The sequence below is a fragment of the Saccoglossus kowalevskii genome, chromosome 17 (genome assembly GCF_978046115.1).
Source record: "Saccoglossus kowalevskii chromosome 17, keSacKowa6.1, whole genome shotgun sequence".
Taxonomy (NCBI): Eukaryota; Metazoa; Hemichordata; class Enteropneusta; family Harrimaniidae; genus Saccoglossus; species Saccoglossus kowalevskii.
The window spans coordinates 28,447,191-28,468,923 of NC_140657.1; the positions used below are offsets into that span (position 1 = coordinate 28,447,191).

The 21,733-nt window shown below is 39.1% G+C and overlaps 24 non-coding genes across 24 annotated transcripts; all 24 read right to left on the reverse strand.

The window, feature by feature from the left end:
- Positions 1-933: 933 nt before the first annotated feature.
- On the reverse strand, positions 934-1,005 carry TRNAD-GUC (transfer RNA aspartic acid (anticodon GUC)). The gene has a single exon. It is a non-coding gene; the product is annotated as a tRNA-Asp (tRNA).
- Positions 1,006-2,336: 1,331 nt separating this feature from the next.
- TRNAD-GUC (transfer RNA aspartic acid (anticodon GUC)) lies at positions 2,337-2,408 on the reverse strand. Its single transcript has one exon. It is a non-coding gene; the product is annotated as a tRNA-Asp (tRNA).
- Positions 2,409-2,683: 275 nt separating this feature from the next.
- On the reverse strand, positions 2,684-2,755 carry TRNAD-GUC (transfer RNA aspartic acid (anticodon GUC)). The gene has a single exon. It is a non-coding gene; the product is annotated as a tRNA-Asp (tRNA).
- A 623-nt stretch (positions 2,756-3,378) lies between these two features.
- Positions 3,379-3,450, reverse strand: TRNAD-GUC (transfer RNA aspartic acid (anticodon GUC)). Its single transcript has one exon. It is a non-coding gene; the product is annotated as a tRNA-Asp (tRNA).
- A 630-nt stretch (positions 3,451-4,080) lies between these two features.
- Positions 4,081-4,152, reverse strand: TRNAD-GUC (transfer RNA aspartic acid (anticodon GUC)). Its single transcript has one exon. It is a non-coding gene; the product is annotated as a tRNA-Asp (tRNA).
- Positions 4,153-4,781: 629 nt separating this feature from the next.
- On the reverse strand, positions 4,782-4,853 carry TRNAD-GUC (transfer RNA aspartic acid (anticodon GUC)). The gene has a single exon. It is a non-coding gene; the product is annotated as a tRNA-Asp (tRNA).
- Positions 4,854-5,128: 275 nt separating this feature from the next.
- TRNAD-GUC (transfer RNA aspartic acid (anticodon GUC)) lies at positions 5,129-5,200 on the reverse strand. Its single transcript has one exon. It is a non-coding gene; the product is annotated as a tRNA-Asp (tRNA).
- Positions 5,201-5,823: 623 nt separating this feature from the next.
- Positions 5,824-5,895, reverse strand: TRNAD-GUC (transfer RNA aspartic acid (anticodon GUC)). The gene has a single exon. It is a non-coding gene; the product is annotated as a tRNA-Asp (tRNA).
- Positions 5,896-6,525: 630 nt separating this feature from the next.
- TRNAD-GUC (transfer RNA aspartic acid (anticodon GUC)) lies at positions 6,526-6,597 on the reverse strand. The gene has a single exon. It is a non-coding gene; the product is annotated as a tRNA-Asp (tRNA).
- Positions 6,598-7,220: 623 nt separating this feature from the next.
- TRNAD-GUC (transfer RNA aspartic acid (anticodon GUC)) lies at positions 7,221-7,292 on the reverse strand. Its single transcript has one exon. It is a non-coding gene; the product is annotated as a tRNA-Asp (tRNA).
- A 630-nt stretch (positions 7,293-7,922) lies between these two features.
- TRNAD-GUC (transfer RNA aspartic acid (anticodon GUC)) lies at positions 7,923-7,994 on the reverse strand. Its single transcript has one exon. It is a non-coding gene; the product is annotated as a tRNA-Asp (tRNA).
- A 629-nt stretch (positions 7,995-8,623) lies between these two features.
- Positions 8,624-8,695, reverse strand: TRNAD-GUC (transfer RNA aspartic acid (anticodon GUC)). The gene has a single exon. It is a non-coding gene; the product is annotated as a tRNA-Asp (tRNA).
- A 275-nt stretch (positions 8,696-8,970) lies between these two features.
- TRNAD-GUC (transfer RNA aspartic acid (anticodon GUC)) lies at positions 8,971-9,042 on the reverse strand. The gene has a single exon. It is a non-coding gene; the product is annotated as a tRNA-Asp (tRNA).
- A 608-nt stretch (positions 9,043-9,650) lies between these two features.
- On the reverse strand, positions 9,651-9,722 carry TRNAD-GUC (transfer RNA aspartic acid (anticodon GUC)). The gene has a single exon. It is a non-coding gene; the product is annotated as a tRNA-Asp (tRNA).
- Positions 9,723-11,039: 1,317 nt separating this feature from the next.
- On the reverse strand, positions 11,040-11,111 carry TRNAD-GUC (transfer RNA aspartic acid (anticodon GUC)). The gene has a single exon. It is a non-coding gene; the product is annotated as a tRNA-Asp (tRNA).
- Positions 11,112-12,085: 974 nt separating this feature from the next.
- On the reverse strand, positions 12,086-12,157 carry TRNAD-GUC (transfer RNA aspartic acid (anticodon GUC)). The gene has a single exon. It is a non-coding gene; the product is annotated as a tRNA-Asp (tRNA).
- Positions 12,158-12,780: 623 nt separating this feature from the next.
- Positions 12,781-12,852, reverse strand: TRNAD-GUC (transfer RNA aspartic acid (anticodon GUC)). Its single transcript has one exon. It is a non-coding gene; the product is annotated as a tRNA-Asp (tRNA).
- A 630-nt stretch (positions 12,853-13,482) lies between these two features.
- TRNAD-GUC (transfer RNA aspartic acid (anticodon GUC)) lies at positions 13,483-13,554 on the reverse strand. Its single transcript has one exon. It is a non-coding gene; the product is annotated as a tRNA-Asp (tRNA).
- Positions 13,555-17,320: 3,766 nt separating this feature from the next.
- TRNAD-GUC (transfer RNA aspartic acid (anticodon GUC)) lies at positions 17,321-17,392 on the reverse strand. Its single transcript has one exon. It is a non-coding gene; the product is annotated as a tRNA-Asp (tRNA).
- A 275-nt stretch (positions 17,393-17,667) lies between these two features.
- On the reverse strand, positions 17,668-17,739 carry TRNAD-GUC (transfer RNA aspartic acid (anticodon GUC)). The gene has a single exon. It is a non-coding gene; the product is annotated as a tRNA-Asp (tRNA).
- Positions 17,740-19,763: 2,024 nt separating this feature from the next.
- TRNAD-GUC (transfer RNA aspartic acid (anticodon GUC)) lies at positions 19,764-19,835 on the reverse strand. The gene has a single exon. It is a non-coding gene; the product is annotated as a tRNA-Asp (tRNA).
- Positions 19,836-20,110: 275 nt separating this feature from the next.
- On the reverse strand, positions 20,111-20,182 carry TRNAD-GUC (transfer RNA aspartic acid (anticodon GUC)). The gene has a single exon. It is a non-coding gene; the product is annotated as a tRNA-Asp (tRNA).
- Positions 20,183-20,804: 622 nt separating this feature from the next.
- TRNAD-GUC (transfer RNA aspartic acid (anticodon GUC)) lies at positions 20,805-20,876 on the reverse strand. Its single transcript has one exon. It is a non-coding gene; the product is annotated as a tRNA-Asp (tRNA).
- A 622-nt stretch (positions 20,877-21,498) lies between these two features.
- TRNAD-GUC (transfer RNA aspartic acid (anticodon GUC)) lies at positions 21,499-21,570 on the reverse strand. Its single transcript has one exon. It is a non-coding gene; the product is annotated as a tRNA-Asp (tRNA).
- Between the last annotated feature and the right edge of the window lie 163 nt (positions 21,571-21,733).

Genomic DNA, 21,733 nt, shown 5'->3' on the forward strand with positions numbered 1-21,733 from the left:
GATCTGATGCTCAATTTCTCTATTTGTAAGGGCCTACATTGCAACATGTGAATATATTCAAAACGTAACGATCGGTTAATTGCGTAATGTTCAGCGATTTCACAATCCCCCAATTCATAGAGTTGAAGAATTCTGCGTTTGTGGGGAATTCATTACCGATTTCAGGTCATTTTATGAGGTATGAATCAAACAATTCGGACGGTCAACCGTATATAACAAATCATTTACTCAGAAACACCTCCCCGACGGGGAATTGAACCCCGGTCTTCCGCGTGACAGGCGGAGATACTCACCACTATACTATCTAGGATTTACATGAATATGCTTTCAACACTCACGATTGTCAGTGATCTAATGCTCAATTTCTCTATATATAGCGGCCTTTATTGCAACATGTGGAGATAATCACAACGTAACGATCGATTAATTGCGTAATGTTCAGGGATTTCAAAGTCCCTAATTCATAGAGTTGAAGAATTCTGTGTTTGTGGGGAATTCATTACCGATTTCAGGTCATTTTATGAGGTATGAATGAAACAATTCGGACGGTCAACTGTATATAACAAATCATTTACTCAAAAATACCTCCCCGACGGTGAATTGAAACCCGGTCTTCCGCGTGACAGGCGGAGATACTCACCACTATACTACCGAGGATTTACATGAATATGCTTTCAACACTCATGATTTTCAGTGATCTGATGCTCAATTTCTCTATTTGTAAGGGCCTACATTGCAACATGTGAAGATATTCAAAACGTAACGATCGGTTAATTGCGTAATGTTCAGCGATTTCATAGTCCCCCAATTCATAGTGTTGAAGAATTCTGTGTTTGTGGGGAATTCATTACCGATTTCAGGTCATTTTATGAGGTATGAATCAAACAATTCGGACGGTCAACTGTATATAGCAAATCATTTACTCAAAAATACCTCCCCGACGGGGAATTGAACCCCGGTCTTCCGCGTGACAGGCGGAGATACTCACCACTATACTATCGAGGATTTACGTGAACATACTTTCTACACTCACGATTTTCAGTGATCTAATGCTCAATTTCTCTATATATAGCGGACTTTATTGCAACATGTTGAGATAATCACAACGTAACGATCGGTTAATTGCGTAATGTTCATCGATTTCATAGTCCCCCAATTCATTGAGTTGAAGAATTCTGTGTTTGTGGGGGAATTCATTACCGATTTCAGGTCATTTTATGAGGTATGAATCAAACAATTCGGACGGTCAACTGTATATAACAAATCATTTACTCAAAAGTACCTCCCCGACGGGGAATTGAACCCAGGTCTTCCGCATGACAGGCGGAGATACTCGCAACTATACTATCGAAGATTTACATGAACATACTTAAGCTTCTACACTCACGATTTTCAGTGATCTAATGCTCAATTTCTCTATATATAGCGGCATTTATTGCAACATGTGGAGATAATCACAACGTAATGATCGATTAATTACGTAATGTTCAGCGATTTCATAGTCCCCCAATTCATAGAGTTGAAGAATTCTGTGTTTGTGGGGAATTCATTACCGATTTCAGGTCATTTTATGAGGTATGAATCAAACAATTCGGACGGTCAACTGTATATAGTAAATCATTTACTCAAAAATACCTCCCCGACGGCGAATTGAACCCCGGTCTTCCGCGTGACAGGCGGAGATACTCACCACTATACTATCGAGGACTTACGTGAACATACTTTCTACACTCACGATTTTCAGTGATCTAATGCTCAATTTCTCTATATATAGCGGACTTTATTGCAACATGTTGAGATAATCACAACGTAACGATCGGTTAATTGCGTAATGTTCATCGATTTCATAGTCCCCCAATTCATAGAGTTGAAGAATTATGTGTTTGTGGGGGAATTCATTACCGATTTCAGGTCATTTTATGAGGTATGAATCAAACAATTCGGACGGTCAACTGTATATAACAAATCATTTACTCAAAAGTACCTCCCCGACGGGGAATTGAACCCAGGTCTTCCGCGTGACAGGCGGAGATACTCGCCGCTATACTATCGAAGATTTACATGAACATACTTAAGTTTCTACACTCACGATTTTCAGTGATCTAATGCTCAATTTTTCTATATATAGCGGCCTTATTGCAACATGTGGAGATAATCACAAGGTAACGATCGATTAATTGCGTAATGTTCAGCGATTTCATAGTCCCGCAATTCATAGAGTTGAAGAATTCTGTGTTTGTGGGGAATTCATTACCGATTTCAGGTCATTTTATGAGGTATGAATCAAACAATTCGGACGGTCAACTGTATATAACAAATCATTTGCTCAAAAATACCTCCCCGACGGGGAATTGAACCCCGGTCTTCCGCGTGACAGGCGGAGATACTCACCACTATACTATCGAGGATTTACATGAACATGCTTTCAACACTCACGATTGCCAGTGATCTAATGCTCAATTTCTCTATTTGTAAGGGCCTACATTGCAACATGTGAAGATATTCAAAACGTAACGATCGGTTAATTGCGTAATATTCAGCGATTTCATAATCCCCAATTCATAGAGTTGAAGAATTCTGTGTTTGTGGGGAATTCATTACCGATTTCAGGTCATTTTATGAGGTATGAATCAAACAATTCGGACGGTCAACTGTATATAACAAATCATTTGCTCAAAAATACCTCCCCGACGGGGAATTGAACCCCGGTCTTCCGCGTGACAGGCGGAGATACTCACCACTATACTATCGAGGATTTACATGAATATGCTTTCAACACTCACGATTGTCAGTGATCTAATGCTCAATTTCTCTATATATAGCGGCCTTTATTGCAACATGTGGAGATAATCACAACGTAACGATCGATTAATTGCGTAATGTTCAGGGATTTCAAAGTCCCTAATTCATAGAGTTGAAGAATTCTGTGTTTGTGGGGAATTCATTACCGATTTCAGGTCATTTTATGAGGTATGAATGAAACAATTCGGACGGTCAACTGTACATAACAAATCATTTACTCAAAAATACCTCCCCGACGGTGAATTGAAACCCGGTCTTCCGCGTGACAGGCGGAGATACTCACCACTATACTATCGAGGATTTACATGAATATGCTTTCAACACTCATGATTTTCAGTGATCTGATGCTCAATTTCTCTATTTGTAAGGGCCTACATTGCAACATGTGAAGATATTCAAAACGTAACGATCGGTTAATTGCGTAATGTTCAGCGATTTCATAGTCCCCCAATTCATAGTGTTGAAGAATTCTGTGTTTGTGGGGAATTCATTACCGATTTCAGGTCATTTTATGAGGTATGAATCAAACAATTCGGACGGTCAACTGTATATAGCAAATCATTTACTCAAAAATACCTCCCCGACGGGGAATTGAACCCCGGTCTTCCGCGTGACAGGCGGAGATACTCACCACTATACTATCGAGGATTTACGTGAACATACTTCCTACACTCACGATTTTCAGTGATCTAATGCTCAATTTCTCTATATATAGCGGACTTTATTGCAACATGTTGAGATAATCACAACGTAACGATCGGTTAATTGCGTAATGTTCATCGATTTCATAGTCCCCCAATTCATTGAGTTGAAGAATTCTGTGTTTGTGGGGGAATTCATTACCGATTTCAGGTCATTTTATGAGGTATGAATCAAACAATTCGGACGGTCAACTGTATATAACAAATCATTTACTCAAAAGTACCTCCCCGACGGGGAATTGAACCCAGGTCTTCCGCATGACAGGCGGAGATACTCGCAACTATACTATCGAAGATTTACATGAACATACTTAAGCTTCTACACTCACGATTTTCAGTGATCTAATGCTCAATTTCTCTATATATAGCGGCATTTATTGCAACATGTGGAGATAATCACAACGTAATGATCGATTAATTACGTAATGTTCAGCGATTTCATAGTCCCCCAATTCATAGAGTTGAAGAATTCTGTGTTTGTGGGGAATTCATTACCGATTTCAGGTCATTTTATGAGGTATGAATCAAACAATTCGGACGGTCAACTGTATATAGTAAATCATTTACTCAAAAATACCTCCCCGACGGGGAATTGAACCCCGGTCTTCCGCGTGACAGGCGGAGATACTCACCACTATACTATCGAGGACTTACGTGAACATACTTTCTACACTCACGATTTTCAGTGATCTAATGCTCAATTTCTCTATATATAGCGGACTTTATTGCAACATGTTGAGATAATCACAACGTAACGATCGGTTAATTGCGTAATGTTCATCGATTTCATAGTCCCCCAATTCATAGAGTTGAAGAATTATGTGTTTGTGGGGGAATTCATTACCGATTTCAGGTCATTTTATGAGGTATGAATCAAACAATTCGGACGGTCAACTGTATATAACAAATCATTTACTCAAAAGTACCTCCCCGACGGGGAATTGAACCCAGGTCTTCCGCGTGACAGGCGGAGATACTCGCCACTATACTATCGAAGATTTACATGAACATACTTAAGTTTCTACACTCACGATTTTCAGTGATCTAATGCTCAATTTCTCTATATATAGCGGCCTTATTGCAACATGTGGAGATAATCACAACGTAACGATCGATTAATTGCGTAATGTTCAGCGATTTCATAGTCCCGCAATTCAGAGAGTTGAAGAATTCTGTGTTTGTGGGGAATTCATTACCGATTTCAGGTCATTTTATGAGGTATGAATCAAACAATTCGGACGGTCAACTGTATATAACAAATCATTTGCTCAAAAATACCTCCCCGACGGGGAATTGAACCCCGGTCTTCCGCGTGACAGGCGGAGATACTCACCACTATACTATCGAGGATTTACATGAACATGCTTTCAACACTCACGATTGCCAGTGATCTAATGCTCAATTTCTCTATTTGTAAGGGCCTACATTGCAACATGTGAAGATATTCAAAACGTAACGATCGGTTAATTGCGTAATATTCAGCGATTTCATAATCCCCAATTCATAGAGTTGAAGAATTCTGTGTTTGTGGGGAATTCATTACCGATTTCAGGTCATTTTATGAGGTATGAATCAAACAATTCGGACGGTCAACTGTATATAACAAATCATTTGCTCAAAAATACCTCCCCGACGGGGAATTGAACCCCGGTCTTCCGCGTGACAGGCGGAGATACTCACCACTATACTATCGAGGATTTACATGAATATGCTTTCAACACTCACGATTGTCAGTGATCTAATGCTCAATTTCTCTATATATAGCGGCCTTTATTGCAACATGTGGAGATAATCACAACGTAACGATCGATTAATTGCGTAATGTTCAGGGATTTCAAAGTCCCTAATTCATAGAGTTGAAGAATTCTGTGTTTGTGGGGAATTCATTACCGATTTCAGGTCATTTTATGAGGTATGAATGAAACAATTCGGACGGTCAACTGTACATAACAAATCATTTACTCAAAAATACCTCCCCGACGGTGAATTGAAACCCGGTCTTCCGCGTGACAGGCGGAGATACTCACCACTATACTATCGAGGATTTACATGAATATGCTTTCAACACTCATGATTTTCAGTGATCTGATGCTCAATTTCTCTATTTGTAAGGGCCTACATTGCAACATGTGAAGATATTCAAAACGTAACGATCGGTTAATTGCGTAATGTTCAGCGATTTCATAGTCCCCCAATTCATAGTGTTGAAGAATTCTGTGTTTGTGGGGAATTCATTACCGATTTCAGGTCATTTTATGAGGTATGAATCAAACAATTCGGACGGTCAACTGTATATAGCAAATCATTTACTCAAAAATACCTCCCCGACGGGGAATTGAACCCCGGTCTTCCGCGTGACAGGCGGAGATACTCACCACTATACTATCGAGGATTTACGTGAACATACTTCCTACACTCACGATTTTCAGTGATCTAATGCTCAATTTCTCTATATATAGCGGACTTTATTGCAACATGTTGAGATAATCACAACGTAACGATCGGTTAATTGCGTAATGTTCATCGATTTCATAGTCCCCCAATTCATTGAGTTGAAGAATTCTGTGTTTGTGGGGGAATTCATTACCGATTTCAGGTCATTTTATGAGGTATGAATCAAACAATTCGGACGGTCAACTGTATATAACAAATCATTTACTCAAAAGTACCTCCCCGACGGGGAATTGAACCCAGGTCTTCCGCATGACAGGCGGAGATACTCGCAACTATACTATCGAAGATTTACATGAACATACTTAAGCTTCTACACTCACGATTTTCAGTGATCTAATGCTCAATTTCTCTATATATAGCGGCATTTATTGCAACATGTGGAGATAATCACAACGTAATGATCGATTAATTACGTAATGTTCAGCGATTTCATAGTCCCCCAATTCATAGAGTTGAAGAATTCTGTGTTTGTGGGGAATTCATTACCGATTTCAGGTCATTTTATGAGGTATGAATCAAACAATTCGGACGGTCAACTGTATATAACAAATCATTTGCTCAAAAATACCTCCCCGACGGGGAATTGAACCCCGGTCTTCCGCGTGACAGGCGGAGATACTCACCACTATACTATCGAGGATTTACATGAATATGCTTTCAACACTCACGATTGTCAGTGATCTAATGCTCAATTTCTCTATATATAGCGGCCTTTATTGCAACATGTGGAGATAATCACAACGTAACGATCGATTAATTGCGTAATGTTCAGGGATTTCAAAGTCCCTAATTCATAGAGTTGAAGAATTCTGTGTTTGTGGGGAATTCATTACCGATTTCAGGTCATTTTATGAGGTATGAATGAAACAATTCGGACGGTCAACTGTACATAACAAATCATTTACTCAAAAATACCTCCCCGACGGTGAATTGAAACCCGGTCTTCCGCGTGACAGGCGGAGATACTCACCACTATACTATCGAGGATTTACATGAATATGCTTTCAACACTCATGATTTTCAGTGATCTGATGCTCAATTTCTCTATTTGTAAGGGCCTACATTGCAACATGTGAAGATATTCAAAACGTAACGATCGGTTAATTGCGTAATGTTCAGCGATTTCATAGTCCCCCAATTCATAGTGTTGAAGAATTCTGTGTTTGTGGGGAATTCATTACCGATTTCAGGTCATTTTATGAGGTATGAATCAAACAATTCGGACGGTCAACTGTATATAGCAAATCATTTACTCAAAAATACCTCCCCGACGGGGAATTGAACCCCGGTCTTCCGCGTGACAGGCGGAGATACTCACCACTATACTATCGAGGATTTACGTGAACATACTTCCTACACTCACGATTTTCAGTGATCTAATGCTCAATTTCTCTATATATAGCGGACTTTATTGCAACATGTTGAGATAATCACAACGTAACGATCGGTTAATTGCGTAATGTTCATCGATTTCATAGTCCCCCAATTCATTGAGTTGAAGAATTCTGTGTTTGTGGGGGAATTCATTACCGATTTCAGGTCATTTTATGAGGTATGAATCAAACAATTCGGACGGTCAACTGTATATAACAAATCATTTACTCAAAAGTACCTCCCCGACGGGGAATTGAACCCAGGTCTTCCGCATGACAGGCGGAGATACTCGCAACTATACTATCGAAGATTTACATGAACATACTTAAGCTTCTACACTCACGATTTTCAGTGATCTAATGCTCAATTTCTCTATATATAGCGGCATTTATTGCAACATGTGGAGATAATCACAACGTAATGATCGATTAATTACGTAATGTTCAGCGATTTCATAGTCCCCCAATTCATAGAGTTGAAGAATTCTGTGTTTGTGGGGAATTCATTACCGATTTCAGGTCATTTTATGAGGTATGAATCAAACAATTCGGACGGTCAACTGTATATAGTAAATCATTTACTCAAAAATACCTCCCCGACGGGGAATTGAACCCCGGTCTTCCGCGTGACAGGCGGAGATACTCACCACTATACTATCGAGGACTTACGTGAACATACTTTCTACACTCACGATTTTCAGTGATCTAATGCTCAATTTCTCTATATATAGCGGACTTTATTGCAACATGTTGAGATAATCACAACGTAACGATCGGTTAATTGCGTAATGTTCATCGATTTCATAGTCCCCCAATTCATAGAGTTGAAGAATTATGTGTTTGTGGGGGAATTCATTACCGATTTCAGGTCATTTTATGAGGTATGAATCAAACAATTCGGACGGTCAACTGTATATAACAAATCATTTACTCAAAAGTACCTCCCCGACGGGGAATTGAACCCAGGTCTTCCGCGTGACAGGCGGAGATACTCGCCACTATACTATCGAAGATTTACATGAACATACTTAAGTTTCTACACTCACGATTTTCAGTGATCTAATGCTCAATTTCTCTATATATAGCGGCCTTATTGCAACATGTGGAGATAATCACAACGTAACGATCGATTAATTGCGTAATGTTCAGCGATTTCATAGTCCCGCAATTCAGAGAGTTGAAGAATTCTGTGTTTGTGGGGAATTCATTACCGATTTCAGGTCATTTTATGAGGTATGAATCAAACAATTCGGACGGTCAACTGTATATAACAAATCATTTGCTCAAAAATACCTCCCCGACGGGGAATTGAACCCCGGTCTTCCGCGTGACAGGCGGAGATACTCACCACTATACTATCGAGGATTTACATGAACATGCTTTCAACACTCACGATTGCCAGTGATCTAATGCTCAATTTCTCTATTTGTAAGGGCCTACATTGCAACATGTGAAGATATTCAAAACGTAACGATCGGTTAATTGCGTAATATTCAGCGATTTCATAATCCCCAATTCATAGAGTTGAAGAATTCTGTGTTTGTGGGGAATTCATTACCGATTTCAGGTCATTTTATGAGGTATGAATCAAACAATTCGGACGGTCAACTGTATATAACAAATCATTTGCTCAAAAATACCTCCCCGACGGGGAATTGAACCCCGGTCTTCCGCGTGACAGGCGGAGATACTCACCACTATACTATCGAGGATTTACATGAACATGCTTTCAACACTCACGATTGTCAGTGATCTAATGCTCAATTTCTCTATATATAGTGGCCTTTATTGCAACATGTGGAGATAATCACAACGTAACGATCGATTAATTGCGTAATGTTCAGGGATTTCAAAGTCCCTAATTCATCGAGTTGAAGAATTCTGTGTTTGTGGGGAATTCATTACCGATTTCAGGTCATTTTATGAGGTATGAATCAAACAATTCGGACGGTCAACTGTATATAACAAATCATTTACTCAAAAATACCTCCCCGACGGTGAATTGAAACCCGGTCTTCCGCGTGACAGGCGGAAATACTCACCACTATACTAACGAGGATTTACATGAATATGCTTTCAACACTTATGATTTTCAGTGATCTGATGCTCAATTTCTCTATTTGCAACATGTGAATATATTCAAAACGTAACGATCGGTTAATTGGGTAATGTTCAGCGATTTCACAATCGCCCAATTCATAGAGTTGAAGAATTCTGCGTTTGTGGGGAATTCATTACCGATTTCAGGTCATTTTATGAGGTATGAATCAAACAATTCGGACGGTCAACTGTATATAACAAATCATTTACTCAGAAACACCTCCCCAACGGGGAATTGAACCCCGGTCTTCCGCGTGACAGGCGGAGATACTCACCACTATACTATAGAGGATTTACATGAATATGCTTTCAACACTCACGATTGTCAGTGATCTAATGCTCAATTTCTCTATATATAGCGGCCTTTATTGCAACATGTGGAGATAATCACAACGTAACAATCGATTAATTGCGTAATGTTCAGGGATTTCAAAGTCCCTTATTCATAGAGTTGAAGAATTCTGTGTTTGTGGGGAATTCATTACCGATTTCAGGTCATTTTATGAGGTATGAATCAAACAATTCGGACGGTCAACTGTATATAACAAATCATTTACTCAAAAATACCTCCCCGACGGTGAATTGAAACCCGGTCTTCCGCGTGACAGGCGGAGATACTCACCACTACACTATCGAGGATTTACATGAATATGCTTTCAACACTCATGATTTTCAGTGATCTGATGCTCAATTTCTCTATTTGTAATGGCCTACATTGCAACATGTGAAGATATTCAAAACGTAACGATCGGTTAATTGCGTAATGTTCAGCGATTTCATAATCCCCAATTCATAGTGTTGAAGAATTCTGTGTTTGTCAGGAATTCATTACCGATTTCAGGTCATTTTATGAGGTATGAATCAAACAATTCGGACGGTCAACTGTATATAACAAATCATTTGCTCAAAAATACCTCCCCGACGGGGAATTGAACCTCGGTCTTCCGCGTGACAGGCGGAGATACTAACCACTATACTATCGAGGATTTACATGAACATGCTTTCAACACTCACGATTGTCAGTGATCTAATGCTCAATTTCTCTATATATAGCGGCCTTTATTGCAACATGTGGAGATAATCACAACGTAACGATCGATTAATTGCGTAATGTTCAGGGATTTCAAAGTCCCTAATTCATCGAGTTGAAGAATTCTGTGTTTGTGGGGAATTCATTACCGATTTCAGGTCATTTTATGAGGTATGAATCAAACAATTCGGACGGTCAACTGTATATAACAAATCATTTACTCAAAAATACCTCCCCGACGGTGAATTGAAAATCGGTCTTCCGCGTGACAGGCGGAAATACTCACCACTATACTAACGAGGATTTACATGAATATGCTTTCAACACTCATGATTTTCAGTGATCTGATGCTCAATTTCGATATTTGTAAGGGCCTACATTGCAACATGTGAATATATTCAAAACGTAACGATCGGTTAATTGCGTAATGTTCAGCGATTTCACAATCCCCCAATTCATAGAGTTGAAGAATTCTGCGTTTGTGGGGAATTCATTACCGATTTCAGGTCATTTTATGAGGTATGAATCAAACAATTCGGACGGTCAACTGTATATAACAAATCATTTACTCAGAAACACCTCCCCGACGGGGAATTGAACCCCGGTCTTCCGCGTGACAGGCGGAGATACTCACCACTATACTATCGAGGATTTACATGAATATGCTTTCAACACTCACGATTGTCAGTGATCTAATGCTCAATTTCTCTATATATAGCGGCCTTTATTGCAACATGTGGAGATAATCACAACGTAACGATCGATTAATTGCGTAATGTTCAGGGATTTCAAAGTCCCTAATTCATAGAGTTGAAGAATTCTGTGTTTGTGGGGAATTCATTACCGATTTCAGGTCATTTTATGAGGTATGAATCAAACAATTCGGACGGTCAACTGTATATAACAAATCATTTACTCAAAAGTATCTCCCCGACGGGGAATTGAACCCAGGTCTTCCGCGTGACAGGCGGAGATACTCGCCACTATACTATCGAAGATTTACATGAACATACTTAAGTTTCTACACTCACGATTTTCAGTGATCTAATGCTCAATTTCTCTATATATAGCGGCCTTATTGCAACATGTGGAGATAATCACAACGTAACGATCGATTAATTGCGTAATGTTCAGCGATTTCATAGTCCCGCAATTCAGAGAGTTGAAGAATTCTGTGTTTGTGGGGAATTCATTACCGATTTCAGGTCATTTTATGAGGTATGAATCAAACAATTCGGACGGTCAACTGTATATAACAAATCATTTACTCAAAAATACCTCCCCGACGGTGAATTGAAACCCGGTCTTCCGCGTGACAGGCGGAGATACTCACCACTACACTATCGAGGATTTACATGAACATGCTTTCAACACTCACGATTGCCAGTGATCTAATGCTCAATTTCTCTATTTGTAAGGGCCTACATTGCAACATGTGAAGATATTCAAAACGTAACGATCGGTTAATTGCGTAATGTTCAGCGATTTCATAATCCCCAATTCATAGAGTTGAAGAATTCTGTGTTTGTGGGGAATTCATTACCGATTTCAGGTCATTTTATGAGGTATGAATCAAACAATTCGGACGGTCAACTGTATATAACAAATCATTTGCTCAAAAATACCTCCCCGACGGGGAATTGAACCCCGGTCTTCCGCGTGACAGGCGGAGATACTCACCACTATACTATCGAGGATTTACATGAACATGCTTTCAACACTCACGATTGTCAGTGATCTAATGCTCAATTTCTCTATATATAGCGGCCTTTATTGCAACATGTGGAGATAATCACAACGTAACGATCGATTAATTGCGTAATGTTCAGGGATTTCAAAGTCCCTAATTCATCGAGTTGAAGAATTCTGTGTTTGTGGGGAATTCATTACCGATTTCAGGTCATTTTATGAGGTATGAATCAAACAATTCGGACGGTCAACTGTATATAACAAATCATTTACTCAAAAATACCTCCCCGACGGTGAATTGAAAATCGGTCTTCCGCGTGACAGGCGGAAATACTCACCACTATACTAACGAGGATTTACATGAATATGCTTTCAACACTCATGATTTTCAGTGATCTGATGCTCAATTTCGCTATTTGTAAGGGCCTACATTGCAACATGTGAATATATTCAAAACGTAACGATCGGTTAATTGCGTAATGTTCAGCGATTTCATAGTCCCCCAATTCATAGTGTTGAAGAATTCTGTGTTTGTGGGGAATTCATTACTGATTTCAGGTCATTTTATGAGGTATGAATCAAACAATTCGGACGGTCAACTGTATATAGCAAATCATTTACTCAAAAATACCTCCCCGACGGGGAATTGAACCCCGGTCTTCCGCGTGACAGGCGGAGATACTCACCACTATACTATCGAGGATTTACATGAATATGCTTTCAACACTCACGATTTTCAGTGATCTAATGCTCAATTTCTCTATATATAGCGGACTTTATTGCAACATGTTGAGATAATCACAACGTAACGATCGGTTAATTGCGTAATGTTCATCGATTTCATAGTCCCCCAATTCATTGAGTTGAAGAATTCTGTGTTTGTGGGGGAATTCATTACCGATTTCAGGTCATTTTATGAGGTATGAATCAAACAATTCGGACGGTCAACTGTATATAACAAATCATTTACTCAAAAGTACTTCCCCGACAGGGAATTGAACCCAGGTCTTCCGCATGACAGGCGGAGATACTCGCAACTATACTATCGAAGATTTACATGAACATACTTAAGCTTCTACACTCACGATTTTCAGTGATCTAATGCTCAATTTCTCTATATATAGCGGCCTTTATTGCAACATGTGGAGATAATCACAACGTAATGATCGATTAATTACGTAATGTTCAGCGATTTCATAGTCCCCCAATTCATAGAGTTGAAGAATTCTGTGTTTGTGGGGAATTCATTACCGATTTCAGGTCATTTTATGAGGTATGAATCAAACAATTCGGACGGTCAACTGTATATAGTAAATCATTTACTCAAAAATACCTCCCCGACGGGGAATTGAACCCCGATCTTCCGCGTGACAGGCGGAGATACTCACCACTATACTATCGAGGACTAACGTGAACATACTTTCTACACTCACGATTTTCAGTGATCTAATGCTCAATTTCTCTATATATAGCGGACTTTATTGCAACATGTTGAGATAATCACAACGTAACGATCGGTTAATTGCGTAATGTTCATCGATTTCATAGTCCCCCAATTCATAGAGTTGAAGAATTATGTGTTTGTGGGGGAATTCATTACCGATTTCAGGTCATTTTATGAGGTATGAATCAAACAATTCGGACGGTCAACTGTATATAACAAATCATTTACTTAAAAATACCTCCCCGACGGGAATTGAACCCCGGTTTTCCGCGGGACAGGCGGAAATACTCACCACTATACTATCAAGGGTTTACATGAATACGCTTTCAACAGTCATGATTTTCAGTGATCTGATGCTCAATTTCTCTATTTGTAAGGGACTACATTGCAACATGTGAAGATATTCAAAACGTAACGATCGGTTAATTGCGTAATGTTCAGCGATTTCATAGTCCCCCAATTCATAGAGTTGAAGAATTCTGTGTTTGTGGGGAATTCATTACCGATTTCAGGTCATTTTATGAGGTATGAATCAAACAATTCGGACGGTCAACTGTATATAGTAAATCATTTACTCAAAAATACCTCCACGACGGGGAATTGAACCCCGGTCTTCCGCGTGACAGGCGGAGATACTCACCACTATACTATCGAGGACTTACGTGAACATACTTTCTACACTCACGATTTTCAGTGATCTAATGCTCAATTTCTCTATATATAGCGGACTTTATTGCAACATGTTGAGATAATCACAACGTAACGATCGGTTAATTGCGTAATGTTCATCGATTTCATAGTCCCCCAATTCATAGAGTTGAAGAATTATGTGTTTGTGGGGGAATTCATTACCGATTTCAGGTCATTTTATGAGGTATGAATCAAACAATTCGGACGGTCAACTGTATATAACAAATCATTTACTCAAAAGTACCTCCCCGACGGGGAATTGAACCCAGGTATTCCGCGTGACAGGCGGAGATACTCGCCACTCTACTATCGAAGATTTACATGAACATACTTAAGTTTCTACACTCACGATTTTCAGTGATCTAATGCTCAATTTCTCTATATATAGCGGCCTTATTGCAACATGTGAAGATATTCAAAAAGTAACGATCGGTTAATTGCGTAATGTTCAGGGATTTCAAAGTCAACAATTCATTGAGTTGAAGAATGCTGTATTTGTGAGGAATTCATTGCCGATTTCAGGTCATTTTATGAGGTATGAATCAAACAATTCGGACGGTCAACTGTATATAACAAATCATTTACTCAAAAATACCTCCCCGACGGAGAATTGAACCCCGGTCTTCCGCGTGACAGGCGGGGATACTCGCCGCTATACTATCGAAGATTTACATGAACATACTTTCTACACTCACGATTGTCAGTGATCCAATGCTCAATTTCTCTATATATTGCGGCCTTTATTGCAACATGTGGAGAAAATCACAAGGTAACAATCGGTTAATTGCGAAATGTTCAATGATTTTAAAGTCACTAATTCATTGAGTTGAAGAATTCTGTGTTTGTGGGGAATTCATTACCGATTTCAGGTCATTTGATGAGGTATGAATCAAACAATTTGAACGTCAACTGTATATAACAAATCATTTACTTAAAAATACCTCCCCGACGGGAATTGAACCCCGGTTTTCCGCGTGACAGGCGGAAATACTCACCACTATACTATCGAGGATTTACATGAATACGCTTTCAACAGTCATGATTTTCAGTGATCTGATGCTCAATTTCTCTATTTGTAAGGGCCTACATTGCAACATGTGAAGATATTCAAAACGTAACGATCGGTTAATTGCGTAATGTTCATCGATTTCATAGTCCCCCAATTCATAGAGTTGAAGAATTATGTGTTTGTGGGGAATTCATTACCGATTTCAGGTCATTTTATGAGGTATGAATCAAACAATTCGGACGGTCAACTGTATATAACAAATCATTTACTCAAAAGTACCTCCCCGACGGGGAATTGAACCCAGGTCTTCCGCGTGACAGGCGGAGATACTCGCCACTATACTATCGAAGATTTACTTGAACATACTTAAGTTTCTACACTCACGATTTTCAGTGATCTAATGCTCAATTTCTCTATATATAGCGGCCTTATTGCAACATGTGGAGATAATCACAACGTAACGATCGATTAATTGCGTAATGTTCAGCGATTTCATAGTCCCGCAATTCATAGAGTTGAAGAATTCTGTGTTTGTGGGGAATTCATTACCGATTTCATGTCATTTTATGAGGTATGAATCAAACAATTTGAACGGTCAACTGTATATAACAAATCATTTACTTAAAAATACCTCCCCGACGGGAATTGAACCCCGGTTTTCCGCGTGACAGGCGGAAATACTCACCACTATACTATCGAGGATTTACATGAATACGCTTTCAACAGTCATGATTTTCAGTGATCTGATGCTCAATTTCTCTATTTGTAAGGGCCTACATTGCAACATGTGAAGATATTCAAAACGTAACGATCGGTTAATTGCGTAATGTTCAGGGATTTCAAAGTCAACAATTCATTGAGTTGAAGAATGCTGTATTTGTGAGGAATTCATTGCCGATTTCAGGTCATTTTATGAGATATGAATGAAACAATTCGGACGGTCAACTGTATATAACAAATCCTTTACTTAAAAATACCTCCCCGACGGGGAATTGAACCCCGGTCTTCCGCGTGACAGGCTGAGATACTCACCACTATACTATCGAGGATTTACATGAACATACTTAAGTTTCTACACTCACGATTTTCAGTGATCTAATGCTCAATTTCTCTATATATAGCGGCCTTATTGCAACATGTGGAGATAATCACAACGTAACGATCGATTAATTGCGTAATGTTCAGCGATTTCATAGTCCCGCAATTCATAGAGTTGAAGAATTCTGTGTTTGTGGGGAATTCATTACCGATTTCAGGTCATTTTATGAGGTATGAATCAAACAATTTGAACGGTCAACTGTATATAACAAATCATTTACTTAAAAATACCTCCCCGACGGGAATTGAACCCCGGTTTTCCGCGTGACAGGCGGAAATACTCACCACTATACTATCGAGGATTTACATGAATACTCTTTCAACAGTCATGATTTTCAGTGATCTGATGCTCAATTTCTCTATATATAGCGGCCTTTATTGCAACATGTGGAGATAATCACAACGTAACGATCGATTAATTGCGTAACGTTCAGGGATTTCAAAGTCACCGATTCATTGAGTTGAAGAATGCTGTATTTGTGAGGAATTCATTGCCGATTTCAGGTCATTTTATGAGATATGAATCAAACAATTCGGACGGTCAACTGTATATAACAAATCCTTTACTTAAAAATACCTCCCCGACGGGGAATTGAACCCCGGTCTTCCGCGTGACAGGCTGAGATACTCACCACTATACTATCGAGGATTTACATGAACATACTTAAGTTTCTACACTCACGATTTTCAGTGATCTAATGCTCAATTTCTCTATATATAGCGGCCTTTATTGCAACACGTGGAGATAATCACAACGTAACGATCGATTAATTGCGTAATGTTCAGCGATTTCATAGTCCCCTAATTCATAGAGTTGAAGAATTCTGTGTTTGTGGGGAATTCATTACCGATTTCAGGTCATTTTATGAGGTATGAATCAAACAATTCGGACGGTCAACTGTATATAACAAATCATTTGCTCAAAAATACCTCCCCGACGGGGAATTGAACCCCGGTCTTCCGCGTGACAGGCGGAGATACTCACCACTATACTATCGAGGATTTACATGAATATGCTTTCAACACTCATGATTTTCAGTGGTCTGATGCTCAATTTCTCTATTTGTAAGGGACTACATTGCAATATGTGAAGATATTCAAAACGTAACGATCTGTTAATTGCGTAATATTCAGCGATTTCATAATCCCCAATTCATAGAGTTGAAGAATTCTGTGTTTGTGGGGAATTCATTGCCGATTTCAGGTCATTTTATGAGGTATGAATCAAACAATTCGGACGGTCAACTGTATATAACAAATCATTTACTCAAAAATACCTCCCCGACGGGGAATTGAACCCCGGTCTTCCGCGTGACAGGCGGAGATACTCACCACTATACTATCGAGGATTTACATGAACATGCTTTCAACACTCACGATTGTCAGTGATCTAATGCTCAATTTCTCTATATATTGCGGCCTTTATTGCAACATGTGGAGAAAATCACAAGGTAACAATCGATTAATTGCGAAATGTTCAATGATTTTAAAGTCACTAATTCATTGAGTTGAAGAATTCTGTGTTTGTGGGGAATTCATTACCGATTTCAGGTCATTTTATGAGGTATGAATCAAACAATTCGGACGTTTAACTGTATATAACAAATCATTTACTCAAAAATACCTCCCCGACGGGGAATTGAACCCCGGACTTCCGCGTGACAGGCGGAGATACTCACCACTATACGATCGTGGATTTACATGAACATACTTAAGTTTCTACATTCACGATTTTCAGTGATCTAATGCTCAATTTCTCTATATATAGCGGCCTTATTGCAACATGTGGAGATAATCACAACGTAACGATCGATTAATTGCGTAATGTTCAGCGATTTCATAGTCCCGCAATTCATAGAGTTGAAGAATTCTGTGTTTGTGGGGAATTCATTACCGATTTCATGTCATTTTATGAGGTATGAATCAAACAATTTGAACGGTCAACTGTATATAACAAATCATTTACTTAAAAATACCTCCCCGACGGGAATTGAACCCCGGTTTTCCGCGTGACAGGCGGAAATACTCACCACTATACTATCGAGGATTTACATGAATACGCTTTCAACAGTCATGATTTTCAGTGATCTGATGCTCAATTTCTCTATTTGTAAGGGCCTACATTGCAACATGTGAAGATATTCAAAACGTAACGATCGGTTAATTGCGTAATGTTCAGGGATTTCAAAGTCAACAATTCATTGAGTTGAAGAATGCTGTATTTGTGAGGAATTCATTGCCGATTTCAGGTCATTTTATGAGATATGAATGAAACAATTCGGACGGTCAACTGTATATAACAAATCCTTTACTTAAAAATACCTCCCCGACGGGGAATTGAACCCCGGTCTTCCGCGTGACAGGCTGAGATACTCACCACTATACTATCGAGGATTTACATGAACATACTTAAGTTTCTACACTCACGATTTTCAGTGATCTAATGCTCAATTTCTCTATATATAGCGGCCTTATTGCAACATGTGGAGATAATCACAACGTAACGATCGATTAATTGCGTAATGTTCAGCGATTTCATAGTCCCGCAATTCATAGAGTTGAAGAATTCTGTGTTTGTGGGGAATTCATTACCGATTTCAGGTCATTTTATGAGGTATGAATCAAACAATTTGAACGGTCAACTGTATATAACAAATCATTTACTTAAAAATACCTCCCCGACGGGAATTGAACCCCGGTTTTCCGCGTGACAGGCGGAAATACTCACCACTATACTATCGAGGATTTACATGAATACTCTTTCAACAGTCATGATTTTCAGTGATCTGATGCTCAATTTCTCTATATATAGCGGCCTTTATTGCAACATGTGGAGATAATCACAACGTAACGATCGATTAATTGCGTAACGTTCAGGGATTTCAAAGTCACCGATTCATTGAGTTGAAGAATGCTGTATTTGTGAGGAATTCATTGCCGATTTCAGGTCATTTTATGAGATATGAATCAAACAATTCGGACGGTCAACTGTATATAACAAATCCTTTACTTAAAAATACCTCCCCGACGGGGAATTGAACCCCGGTCTTCCGCGTGACAGGCTGAGATACTCACCACTATACTATCGAGGATTTACATGAACATACTTAAGTTTCTACACTCACGATTTTCAGTGATCTAATGCTCAATTTCTCTATATATAGCGGCCTTTATTGCAACACGTGGAGATAATCACAACGTAACGATCGATTAATTGCGTAATGTTCAGCGATTTCATAGTCCCCTAATTCATAGAGTTGAAGAATTCTGTGTTTGTGGGGAATTCATTACCGATTTCAGGTCATTTTATGAGGTATGAATCAAACAATTCGGACGGTCAACTGTATATAACAAATCATTTGCTCAAAAATACCTCCCCGACGGGGAATTGAACCCCGGTCTTCCGCGTGACAGGCGGAGATACTCACCACTATACTATCGAGGATTTACATGAATATGCTTTCAACACTCATGATTTTCAGTGGTCTGATGCTCAATTTCTCTATTTGTAAGGGACTACATTGCAATATGTGAAGATATTCAAAACGTAACGATCTGTTAATTGCGTAATATTCAGCGATTTCATAATCCCCAATTCATAGAGTTGAAGAATTCTGTGTTTGTGGGGAATTCATTGCCGATTTCAGGTCATTTTATGAGGTATGAATCAAACAATTCGGACGGTCAACTGTATATAACAAATCATTTACTCAAAAATACCTCCCCGACGGGGAATTGAACCCCGGTCTTCCGCGTGACAGGCGGAGATACTCACCACTATACTATCGAGGATTTACATGAACATGCTTTCAACACTCACGATTGTCAGTGATCTAATGCTCAATTTCTCTATATATTGCGGCCTTTATTGCAACATGTGGAGAAAATCACAAGGTAACAATCGATTAATTGCGAAATGTTCAATGATTTTAAAGTCACTAATTCATTGAGTTGAAGAATTCTGTGTTTGTGGGGAATTCATTACCGATTTCAGGTCATTTTATGAGGTATGAATCAAACAATTCGGACGTTTAACTGTATATAACAAATCATTTACTCAAAAATACCTCCCCGACGGGGAATTGAACCCCGGACTTCCGCGTGACAGGCGGAGATACTCACCACTATACGATCGTGGATTTACATGAATATGCTTTCAACACTCATGATTTTCAGTGATCTGATGCTCAATTTCTCTATTTGTAAGGGCCTACATTGCAACATGTGAAGATATTCAAAACGTAACGATCTGTTAATTGCGTAATATTCAGCGATTTCATACTCCCCAATTCATAGAGTTGAAGAATTCTGTGTTTGTGGGGAATTCATTGCCGATTTCAGGTCATTTTATGAGGTATGAATCAAACAATTCGGACGGTCAACTGTATATAACAAATCATTTACTCAAAAATACCTCCCCGACGGGGAATTGAACCCCGGTCTTCCGCGTGACAGGCGGAGATACTCACCACTATACTATCGAGGATTTACATGAATATGCTTTCAACACTCACGATTGTCAGTGATCTAATGCTCAATTTCTCTATATATAGCGGCCTTTATTGCAACATGTGGAGATAATCACAACGTAACGATCGATTAATTGCGTAATGTTCATGGATTTCAAAGTCCCCAATTCATAGAGTTGAAGAATTCTGTGTTTGTGGGGAATTCATTACCGATTTCAGGTCATTTTATGAGGTATGAATCAAACAATTCGGACTTTCAACTTTATATAACAAATCATTTACTCAAAAATACCTCCCCGACGGGGAATTGAACCCCGGTCTTCCGCGTGACAGGCGGAGATACTCAGCACTATACTATCGAGGATTTACATGAATATGCTTTCAACACTCATGATTTTCAGTGGTCTGATGCTCAATTTCTCTATTTGTAAGGGACTACATTGCAATATGTGAAGATATTCAAAACGTAACGATCTGTTAATTGCGTAATATTCAGCGATTTCATAATCCCCAATTCATAGAGTTGAAGAATTCTGTGTTTGTGGGGAATTCATTGCCGATTTCAGGTCATTTTATGAGGTATGAATCAAACAATTCGGACGGTCAACTGTATATAACAAATCATTTACTCAAAAATACCTCCCCGACGGGGAATTGAACCCCGGTCTTCCGCGTGACAGGCGGAGATACTCACCACTATACTATCGAGGATTTACATGAACATGCTTTCAACACTCACGATTGTCAGTGATCTAATGCTCAATTTCTCTATATATTGCGGCCTTTATTGCAACATGTGGAGAAAATCACAAGGTAACAATCGATTAATTGCGAAATGTTCAATGATTTTAAAGTCACTAATTCATTGAGTTGA